Below are 11,731 nucleotides of genomic sequence, written 5' to 3'. Positions count from 1 at the left end.
CCAACCAGGAGTGACATCGATTTTTACTTGAAAATATAGAAAATAGATACTGGCATCTCTGCAGAGGATGCATTATCCTATAAAGACATAAAATTTTTCTGCAATGCAAAGATTCGCAAAGAATGAGAATTGCATTATCAGGCTTCAAAAAAGATCAAAGGTAAATTCTACGGCACAACACAAAAACCAATACCTATCAGACCATGGTATGACGAGTTTACTGAATGTCGGTCGTTTTTTTCTATAATATTCAGACTAAGATTTAACCATACATACACTCCGTTTTACCTGAGTAGAATTGGGATCAATACCGATCCCTAATTGCTATTGCTTGGGTGGAGTGACTAGGGCGGATGCTGAGCACGCCGTTATGGATTGCAAAAAATGGGGAAAGGTTAGGCAAGAACTATGGAGGGAGATAGTAAGGCAAAAAATTTCACCTCCCAACAATAAAAAAAGTAAAAATAGCCCTTTACCATGCATTTCTGCTTCTATTAAAAAGTCATTAGTTAATTATTAGTCATTATCTAATAATAGACACTCGTTGAGATGGCATGGCATCGTTGATGTTTATAAGATTGTTATTGTTAATGATAATATATTTAACAAAATTCTTTCAATAAGTGCAATGTGTGTGTTTTGTTTTACTTTATAAATAATCGTTAGTAACCATTAAAATATTTTAGGAAAATTGAGAATAAGTTGAAGAATTTTGAAGACAAACCTCCGATATCGGACAATACCAAGCAAATTGTGAAACTAAATTTACGCAATTTGCCACTGTTTGTGATTTAGAAAATATTTCGTTTTGACCTTAGATATTCATATAATTAATTACAACTATTTTTTAGAAATTCTAGTATATATTATCAACCTAATCCATATTTTTTTTTTTAAGTTTTTCGATGTTTCGAATTTTGCATCAGGCTCTAGGTCTTTTAAATATATTTTTTTTATCACTATCAGATTTAAGCACATCTGAATTGCACCTTTTCTCTAAATCTTCCACTTCATCAGAAGATATAAATTTATTATAGTATTGTTAACAATTATGTATTCGATTTCGTTTAGTTTCATTTACATATTTGACTAAATTATACTTATACTAATTAATTGATTATTGTTCCAAATAATATAAAATTGCGTTAATGATTCATTACAATCATCCTCTAATACTAATTGGCTCATAGAGCTCAGTTTTCTAAGATCTTTTGTCATTTGTTATGGCTTTATTCGAAACTTGTAAATAATGGTGAATGTATTTAAATTTCTCACAACCAACACAAAGGTTGTCTCATTTATCATCATAATATTTTGACCGTGTAAATTGAAATTATATGTGAAACATATTTTGGAAGCAGATTTCTGGTCGCCGGACAGACAAATAAAACATAAATGCTTCCGCCCATATTCCTCGAGCACGGGATTTATAATTAAACAAAATCAAAAGCGATCTCATTAATTAGCTTCTTAGAGAATAATAAAATCAAAAGTCACAATTAGGAGGTGTTCGTGGGAACCTTCGTTAATAAAAATAATATAAATCACTGTGCCGAGAGATAGTGAAGCCAGGTGATCTAATTCGCACACTACTATTTATATGATATGAATCGCATTTTCCAGCTGGCATTTCAAAACAGCGTATGCAAATGTCGAGATGCTCGTATTGGATCTGTATTTATTGTATAATACGATTTCTAACGACTATTTCAGTTACCTTTTTAGTCCTTCGCATTACTTTGCATAACTGTTTCATAAATGAGATATTTCTATAGAATTTGCTCCAACTTAGGACAGAAGAAGTAGAACTACGAACAGTATTATCTACTTCGTACCAAAAAAATAGTTGTTCAGAAAGTTATTCTATAAAACCCTCTCTGTTTGTTCCTTATATTTGTTTTGTTATTTTATAAAGCGAGTTTTACAATAAGAATGTTATATTGAATAGCCCGAGTCCGCCATTTCCTAAGAAGACTTCTGAAGCTGTTAGTTTTTGATAATTGCCAAGTATAAATTATGAAATTAATAGCAGTGTAACAAAACGTGTTTCAACAGGGCAAATAAAATTATTAAAAATCACTATAAATTTAGTGAAAACCTAGTTCGTAAAACTTTTTTGAATCCTGGTGAAGCTTTTGTGCAAAATTCTAACTGTAAGTGATACAAACGAGAATAAAATCCGTGAAAATCGTTTAAAAACAACTGAAAATATTGCTACTGCATTCCAAAATCTTCAAGAATGGATTGATCTATCAATATATGATTAATGATTAAATTGAATGGTATTGATCTGGACAACAGTAACTTTCGATAAGATGATGATACGAGTCACACAAGAAACAAAACATCGACTTGGAAAGTTTTCAGACCGTGTTATTCCTTGAAAAGGTGATAGCAATTAGTCATCAAGATCTTGTGATTCTTTGAGTAAGTACTCAAACAGTTTTCCATCGATTATTTGATGTCTAAAATATGGAATTCGTGAAGTTATTGAGGGCCTACACCAACCACTTACCGATTTAGTTATAAAAAAAATCATGAGAAGTAAAAGTCCTGTGAGAGTAGTAGAATTTTGCAATTGGCTGGTATTGTTTCCTGTTATTAATGGCAAATATCGAATGATATATCATTAAAAAAAAGTTGAACTTTAATTTATAGGAAACTTTTATCACACTGCACTACATAAAATGCGCATTTGATATATTTATATGACTCGTGCAGCTATTTTGCATATATTTCAAAGAAACCACAATAAAAATTTTCAGCTAGATCTGAGTGCTACATGGTCTTTACACAAATATTTGTTAATTCCTAATGATTTGAATTGAATTCTTTGATTTTAATCTTAGGTAGGTACTATATAGTTTCAAATGCATCTTTTAAATTATTCAATATTTGATTTTGAAAAAACACAATGCAATATCAAATTTGTATAAAAAATTGTGAATACCTCTCACATATTAAACATTGAAACGTTTTGCAATATTTATCATGTCTATCTATGTATCGCGTGATCCAGAACATAGATTACTCGATCATTGAATTCATTTCAATGTTAAAATTTCATTATAGATAATTGCAATTCAAGCAAACGAGTATATAATTAGCGAACATTTATGTCTAGTTATATGATCAAGTTAATTCAATAAACAGAATCTTCATTTCCTCTCGAAATGGGGCCAATGAATCATAATTATATTTCTGGTTTAATATTTGGATATATATATATATATATATATATATATATATATATATATATGTTGAATATCAAAACTTGTTTTAATTCGTTTTTAATAGTCGTCCAGCAGAACTTGGGAATATTTCACAACCTAGAAGCGAGATAATAATGCTTTCTTTTCTTTGTTTTATTCAATGTTCGTTAGAAGCACTTATCGAATTCTCTCTGAAATTTACATCGTTTCATCACTTTTACTTTTCGAATAACCACTATCACTTAATTGCATTTACACCCAAATATACCATCAAAAACCTAGTACTATGGCTATTTCCTCATATAAATATTATTTTATTATAAATGCTAAATACTGTACTCTTACTAAACGAGTTCGACTCGCTTTTCGCCGTAGTTTTTTTTTTTAGTTTCGTGATTAGAAGTAGAAACTATAAAGAATGTTGTAGGAAACCCGTGCAACTGTTTTATATTGCATCCGGCGTGAAACTATGTCAAAATCTTTTCTAGTGTTCTTAATGTACCCATGGCGTTATAAAAGAATTTTCAATTGACGATAATTGGACACCTTAGATGTATTTCCTTTTATTTACTACCGTATTACTCAGGGAATGACAACAAAATGAGAGAAATATCTAATGGGAAATATCAGGTTCTAATACAATTTTGACTAATACGAAAGGTAAGGATTTAAAAAAGAAAATATTTATTTACTTACTAAGTTTTTGATTGAAGTTAGGTGTAAATTAGCTAACTAATATTGGCACATTTAATTAGAAACCCCATAAGTGTAAATATAAATATATGTGTTTATAATTAGTTAAATATTACCAGCTACATCAGGTGTCCAGGATTCTTGTACACTTAACAAGTAGACACATATAAAGACATAACTACTAAGACATAAAACGTAAAACGTAATTATTACATTTTATTATTCAATTACTATTTCAGTACGTACCGTTTTCTATGGCAAGTTAAGTGTAAATTGTTTAACGAAGTTAATGAAATACCTTCATAACACTTAACAGATGGGCTCCGTAACGTTTCTGCGTTTACATTAAGGTAAATATAATTACGCGCTTAAAATGACTAAATCTTTAATGAATCGGAATTTGCCAATTTTGATACCAATTCAGAAACTAGTTGGTTTGGTATTTAGCCTTGAGGCAAATTACATGAACTTCCCGATATGTGTAAATAATCGACTTGATAAAAAAATGTGTAAATAATATACTTCATCAATCCTACTTTAAAAAAAAACGATAATAATTCTAGCAAAGTTTGACGAATTTTTAAAATTAAACTACTTGTTGTAAGGCCGTAGCATTACAGTAAGTTCTATAAGACCATGATGTATATTGCCAAAAAAAGTTCCATGAAAATCGGCTTCAATTTTTTTTTCAACAGTTCATTACAAGAAAACGGCTTGGTAGATTTTCACCTAAAATTAATCAGCATCATTCCCAACTAATATCTTTCGAACAGTTTTTGATTTTTTAAAATCGGTTCGGTAGGATGAGCTGAAATGTGGACGAAAATTTAACACTTTTTTTCAACATTTAATTACAAGAAAACGGCTCGGTAGATTTTCACCTAAAATTAATCAGCATCATTCCCAACTAATATCTTTCGAACAGTTTTTGATTTTTTAAAATCGGTTCGGTAGGATGAGCTTAAATGTGGACGAAAATTTAACACTTTTTTTCAACATTTAATTACAAGAAAACGGCTCGGTAGATTTTCACCTAAAATTAATCAGCATCATTCCCAACTAATATCTTTCGAACAGTTTTTGATTTTTTAATATCGGTTCGGTAGGATGAGCTTAAATGTGGACGAAAATTTAACACTTTTTTTCAACAGTAAATTACAAGAAAACGGCTCGGTAGATTTTCACCTAAAATTAATCAGCATCATTCCCAACTAATATCTTTCGAACAGTTTTTGATTTTTTAAAATCGGTTCGGTAGGATGAGCTTAAATGTGGACGAAAATTTAACACTTTTTTTCAACATTTAATTACAAGAAAACGGCTCGGTAGATTTTCACCTAAAATTAATCAGCATCATTCCCAACTAATATCTTTCGAACAGTTTTTGATTTTTTAAAATCGGTTCGGTAGGATGAGCTTAAATGTGGACGAAAAGTTCAACACTTTTTTTCAAATTACGAAGAAACGGCTTGGCAGATCGTTGCACAAAACTGACAAACGATAGTCCTCACCGAAATACATCAAATGGCTTTTAAATTTCTAAAATCGGTTCAGGCGTTTTTGAGAAAACGTCGATCAAAAGTCTAATTTTGACAAATGCCAAAAAGACCATACTGATTTTTGCAAACTTTGACGAATTTTTAAAGCTGAACCAGTTGTCGTAGGGCCGTAATATTTTAGTATGACCTAGAAGACTGTGGTATCTATCGTCAAAAAAATAATCATAAAAATTGTCAAAATTTTTTTTTTTTAAACTTTATTACAAGAAAACGGCCCGGCCGATCTTTACCAAAAACTAATCAGCACGATTCCCAACCAATATCTATCGAACGGTTTTTGAATTTTCAGAATCGATTCAGAATTGCGGGCTAAAACGTGGACGAAAAATTTTTCACTTTTCTGCAATTTACAAAGAAACGGCCCGGCCGATCGCCGCACAAAACTCAGAGACGATAGTCCTCATCGAGATACATCAAATGGCTTTTAAATTTTTGAAATCGGTCCAACCGTTTTGGAGAAAACGTCGATTTACGGCAAAAAATCTGTTCACACACACACACACACACATACACACACACACACACACACACACATACTTTTTCCAAATTTGGTCTCATTCGATTCAGAATGGCTCGAAACGTCGAGAAAACATAAAATTAGCGATTCGGATTTTTTGATGAAAACATAAACTTCTCCTTCGGGAAGTTAATAATCTAAATACCAAATCTTATTCATTAGGTAAATTTTTTACCCATATCGGGAAGTTCACGCATCTTGCTTTGAGACCAAAGCCTTTTACACATAGTTCTATTATTTCTTGCATGATCTTATTGCAAGTTCGTCATCGTCCCATAATATGGGTCATTTGCAAATATATATCAACCTCGAAGGTGTGTTCCGTTTTCCGATGGTCGCAATATGTTCTCTAACGAGTCTTCGTTAAACACAAAAGGTTTCTTGTTCTGTTCTCATTCGAAACAAGAGCTTATTTGTTAGGATAAAATATACAAATTGTTTGTCGACACAGTTTGTCGCTTTGTCGCTTTGTCAGCCAAGTATAATAAGTCGAGATGAAGTAGTTCAGAGCGTCTAACCGTTACATCGCCGGTGTCATCGTCATGCCGGAATGGCAGAATTTCAGTGATATGTGTCAATTGTAAATCACTCATAAGAAATATCATAGTCATTTATACCAGTGATTCCCAAAGTCGTCCACATGGACCACCAAGGGTCTATAGACAACATTCAGGGGGTCCATGGTGGTGGATAACAATAAAGATTTACATCGGCGAATTCAATGAATGGCAGAATTTCAGTGATATGTGTCAATTGTAAATCACTCATAAGAAATATCCTAGTCATTTTTACCAGTGATTCCCAAAGACGTCCACATAGACCCCCAAGGGTCTAGATACAACATTCAGGGGGTCCATGGTGGTGGATAACAATATAAGGGTTACATCGACGGTGTCATCGTCAATGTAAATCACTCACAAGAAATATAATTGCACCCACATATATATATATATATATATATATATATATATATATTAGGGCGGGTAGATTTGTATAGGTAAAAAAAAAATTAGGTTGATTTGTATGGGTAAAAAAAAATAGATTGATTTGTATGGGCAAAGATTGGATCGGCCTTTCGAAGTTAGTGGGGGTCGATCATAATACATTTGTTTGCAATTGGGGCACTCTAAATGGACCAAACGGAATTTTTCAAAATTTAACCCTTATCTTTGGGTCAATGCGCGGGACATCAGAATTTATTTTAGAGGTATGGTTTCTTCAGCAAAGTATCTTATTTTGATCGCTAGTATCCGAAAATCATATGTGCCTAAGCGGCTTTCAAATCGACCCGCCCTAATATTTATATATATATATATATATATATATATATATATATATATATACATAAAAGATCATTTTTCAGCAATGAATGTATTTACGAATGTATTTACGAAATTTACGAATGTATTACTCGTACATGTGAAAGATGAACAAGTTATTTTTTCAATTACAAGATTGCCGGTTTATGATGACACTTATCTAAATATCATCGAGTTTGCCATAAAGGCATACACCACATATTACAGTCGTTTACATGCCTTCTAACATTTGCAAAGTAAAAGTTACGAATGATGTTGCGCAACTTGTACGCAGATAAATTTTGTAAAAAACTCTACAAAATACATGCAATTATATAAAACGCATTCATGAGAAAAACTGAGACTAATTTGATATTATATTCTTTCAAATTATATAATTGTTTTGGAGAATTTCGTGTAGTCAGTGTTGTTATAATACTACTAATGCGTTTGTAATTATGATGGTTGTGATTAGTTAATATTTTGCTGCGACATTACATGCAAACTCTCTTAAGAATATTTGTGTATCAGAATTGAAAGAAAGCACAAACAAATGATGCAGTTATTCAAAATTTTCTTAAAAATAAAAACAAAAAAAATGTGTGCTATAAAGTTAAAAAAAATATCATTTTAAAGTGCAAGCGGAAAATGCATGAAAAAGTTATCATTATCTATTCAAATTAAGTCAATTATATGTATCAACCAAAGATCGTTTATTCCGTATATTATATATGGCTTTTGTAGAAGTATTGGCAAAATCGTTATTTGTTAAAAACCTGCTAAATAATATTCTTGTAAATATTAAATTAAAATACTTAAGCGTTATCTTAAGGTAATAATTAAATGACCTGCTGATTCTATTGCAAACTATTTTTTTAACATAGACCAAAAAGTTATTTGTAAAATTGCCTTATACAACATTCACCAAGAATTTTTAAAGTATTTCTTACACAAAAAAAACAACTTGCCTATTTTACATATATATACAAAGTGCAAAGCCCATTTCTAAAATCAAAATTGACGTCAAAAATCTATTGAAAAAGTATTGTCAATTTTGTAAATTTATTGATAACATTATTTATCGTTTTTCAATACCTTATTAAATATAAGGTATCGAAAAGGCTCAAAAACTTGTTAAAAGTTAGCGTCTCAAAAGCTACAAAATTTAGTAGCATTGGCTCAATATTTTCCAGCATTATGATCATTCAATCAACAATGTATTTTTACAGAATTTTTCAAGCTTTTTACTTAAAATAAAAACAACTAGTAAACAAAAACGTCTAGCATAAAAAGTGATTTTTTCGTAAATTTGAATGTACTCTGTAACATTTAAATATACGAATCTCATCTATATGATAAACAGGCTAACCCAGTGGTTCCCAACCTTTTTTGCACCGCACCTCCCTGAAAAGGCGCTTTACAGGTTGGAAACCGTGGGGCTAACCATTATCATAAAAATTGTTAATTTATTTGGATAAATTATTACTTGTGAATGAATACAAGAGTTTATGTAAAATTCAAACTAAACTAAAGAAAAACAACTTTTTCAAATAGTATTCTTGCTGAAACTGTTAAAATCATTAAGCAAAGATTTAAGATTAAAATATTATAGAGAATATGATAAAACAAAGAGCAGTATGTTCATTAACAAATTACCCGTTTTATAAATATATAATACAAAAATTTAAAAAAATTATAATAAAATTATATGGTCCACAACATGACAAATAGACTTTCAATAAAACCTTCCTCTGTTCTGCAAATCAAGTGAACCAAAAAGTACACCTCAAAAAGATCGCAAATCCAATTGCAATAATTTTAATACAATTATTAATTGATTTTACACACCAAAAAATGCAATTATCGAGTAAGTATCATCAACATTTTGCAGAAGAAGTTTTTGGACTTGAAATGCTTGGGATATAAATGAACCAATAAGAATTTGTACAGAAGTACCCAAACAATCTAAAGTGTCACAGGTTTTGGGCAAAACCACATTGCTTTGGAAACTTATCGTACTATTATCGGGGACCTTAAAAAGATGATTCATTTACTGGTTACTAATATAATAAATCGACCATGATGCACGCAGTAGAAAAGTGAAACCATAATTCTTTTTGATCAGCCATTCCGAACACGGCATATGAGAGACTAAGGCGACATTACTATATACGTCTTCGATGCAGGTGAAAGTTTGCTGGTTTAATACAGAAAATTATTGATAAACTATGAACTAACGAATAAAATTATAGATCTAATAATGTCTGACTTGGCACGGGCCAAATACATTAAAATGCATGAATTTTGGTTAAACCCGAATTATTAGTTACTTTATCAGCTCTACAATACCACTTAGGAGGCGTCCATTAATCACGTGAGGTTTTTTGGGGGAGGGGGGGACTGACAAAAAATCACGAAATATCACGTGGGGAAAGAAGGGGTATAGTAATATATCACGTGTATTTATTTTTTAGCTAATTTTTTAAATAAACTCAAACATTTTCAAAAAAAAATCAAAAATTGTAGTTTTTTCATGTAACTAAAAATACACGGGGGGAGGGGGGATAATTTTAAATATCAACCATGGATCACCAAGGGGAAGGGGGGTCCAAAAATCCTTGAAAACTCGCTCACGTGATTAATGGGCGCCCCTTATCATCATAGATTAAGAAGACGATTATTACTTGAATTAGCAGAATAAGTTTTAAGTTAGCTTTATGTAGAAATTATTTATATATGTATTTGTAGTCATATATTATTTATATATGACTACTATTAGTCTTACAATAAGTTTTGTCATGTATGTGTACAATGATGTTCATTTTTAGTTCTATACCTATAAATATTTTGTCATAATTAGTTACTGTTCATAACAAAAAGGTTTACTACTGGGTAACCTTTTAAACATTTCATGTTTTACTACCTACAATCTAATTACTGAATGTCTCCTGAAGACAGATGTATGAATGTACTTTATATGGTAATAAAAAATGAAAAGAACAACTTTATTAACTCCATATGAACCAAAGATGTTTAACTGAACTGCTTTTGGTAGAAATCAAATTGTAAGTTATTTTATTTCTAATTGAAATAAATTTTAATTAGAATGAGAAGTAAAGTAAAAAAGGAAGTAAAATGCGAGCTTATGCTACGACGATTATAAGAAAAATAAAATAAATGGTAAATTGGACAATACTTGGTAATAAAATAAATGGTAAATTGGACACTTTAATAAAATTAAAGTGTATTTAAAAAAATTACTAAGTAAAATGAAATAATAAATAACAAGATTTTAAATAATCTTTATCATAGTATCTGACACCATTCTGCGTATGTATTAAGCAACTATACTAATAATTGAAATTTAAATATTATCTTCCAAATTTAGTTACCCAAAGAGTTGCCCTATCTCTATGTGGGGTAGATTAATTTTTACAATTTATGTAATAGTAATAATTTTTTATTAATGCATTGATACCAGGTAAGGGCTATTATATTCACTTGGTAACATACTGATGTCAATACTGCTTGCCATAAAGCTGCCCATAACGGGTATCGAACCTGAGACCACTGATTGAAAACCCATAGTTTTAAATAATAATTAACGTTAGAATCGAGATTTTATAATGTTGACACCAAAGTCAGAAAGTCAGACTTAATATATAGAGTACAAAAATAAATAAATCTATGAAAATATCTTTAGAGTCGATTTCATTGATGACATATACAATTGATAGATCATAAAAATGCTGAGATAATTGAATAATGTTATAGATTATTCAACTATTTTTAGAGCATATTTCTGTTAAATAACTATTCCATTGAGGTTGTTTGTAACCATAATAAAATCTTCTTAAATTCTCGCTATATTTAAGATAAATCATTTTTTCCAACACAATTTCAAGGATGATATTATTGATGGCATTCAAACAAAAGCAAAATAAAAAACTTCGGTTTTGTAATTTTATAAGCATATTTCTACTTCAACTTCAAACTATTTAAAAGATAATTACATTCCAGTCAGACTTTAATAAGAGTTTAACAATCGGCAGTGCAAAAATTGCATATACCATTACGAAAGCATCCTTAATGTATAATGGTAGCGCTGGTTGAAATATTAACATTTTTATTATAATATATTTATATAATATATTATTACACTTTAACTAATATATATTTATAAGTGATTTAAGGCAGCACACAGAAATAATTTGGTGATGATAAAAATTTAATCCAAAGAAAGTTAGTTAATCCGGAAGAAAATGGGTCTTCTGTATATTAAAAAGAATAGAATTGAACAAGCAAATAGCAAATGAAGCAAATCGAGCAAATAATTCCCAAATAATGATATTTTATAATGATATTCAAATCATTTTGCAATACAAAATATAATCATAGTTAACATATCTAATTGTTTATACAATTTTAGTCAATTAAGGGATTTATTATTAG

Source organism: Ctenocephalides felis, unplaced genomic scaffold (genome assembly GCF_003426905.1).
Source record: "Ctenocephalides felis isolate EL2017-DRISC unplaced genomic scaffold, ASM342690v1 CF-g0.4_SCAFFOLD_03570, whole genome shotgun sequence".
Classification (NCBI taxonomy): Eukaryota; Metazoa; Arthropoda; class Insecta; order Siphonaptera; family Pulicidae; genus Ctenocephalides; species Ctenocephalides felis.
This window is presented reverse-complemented; position numbering follows the sequence as displayed.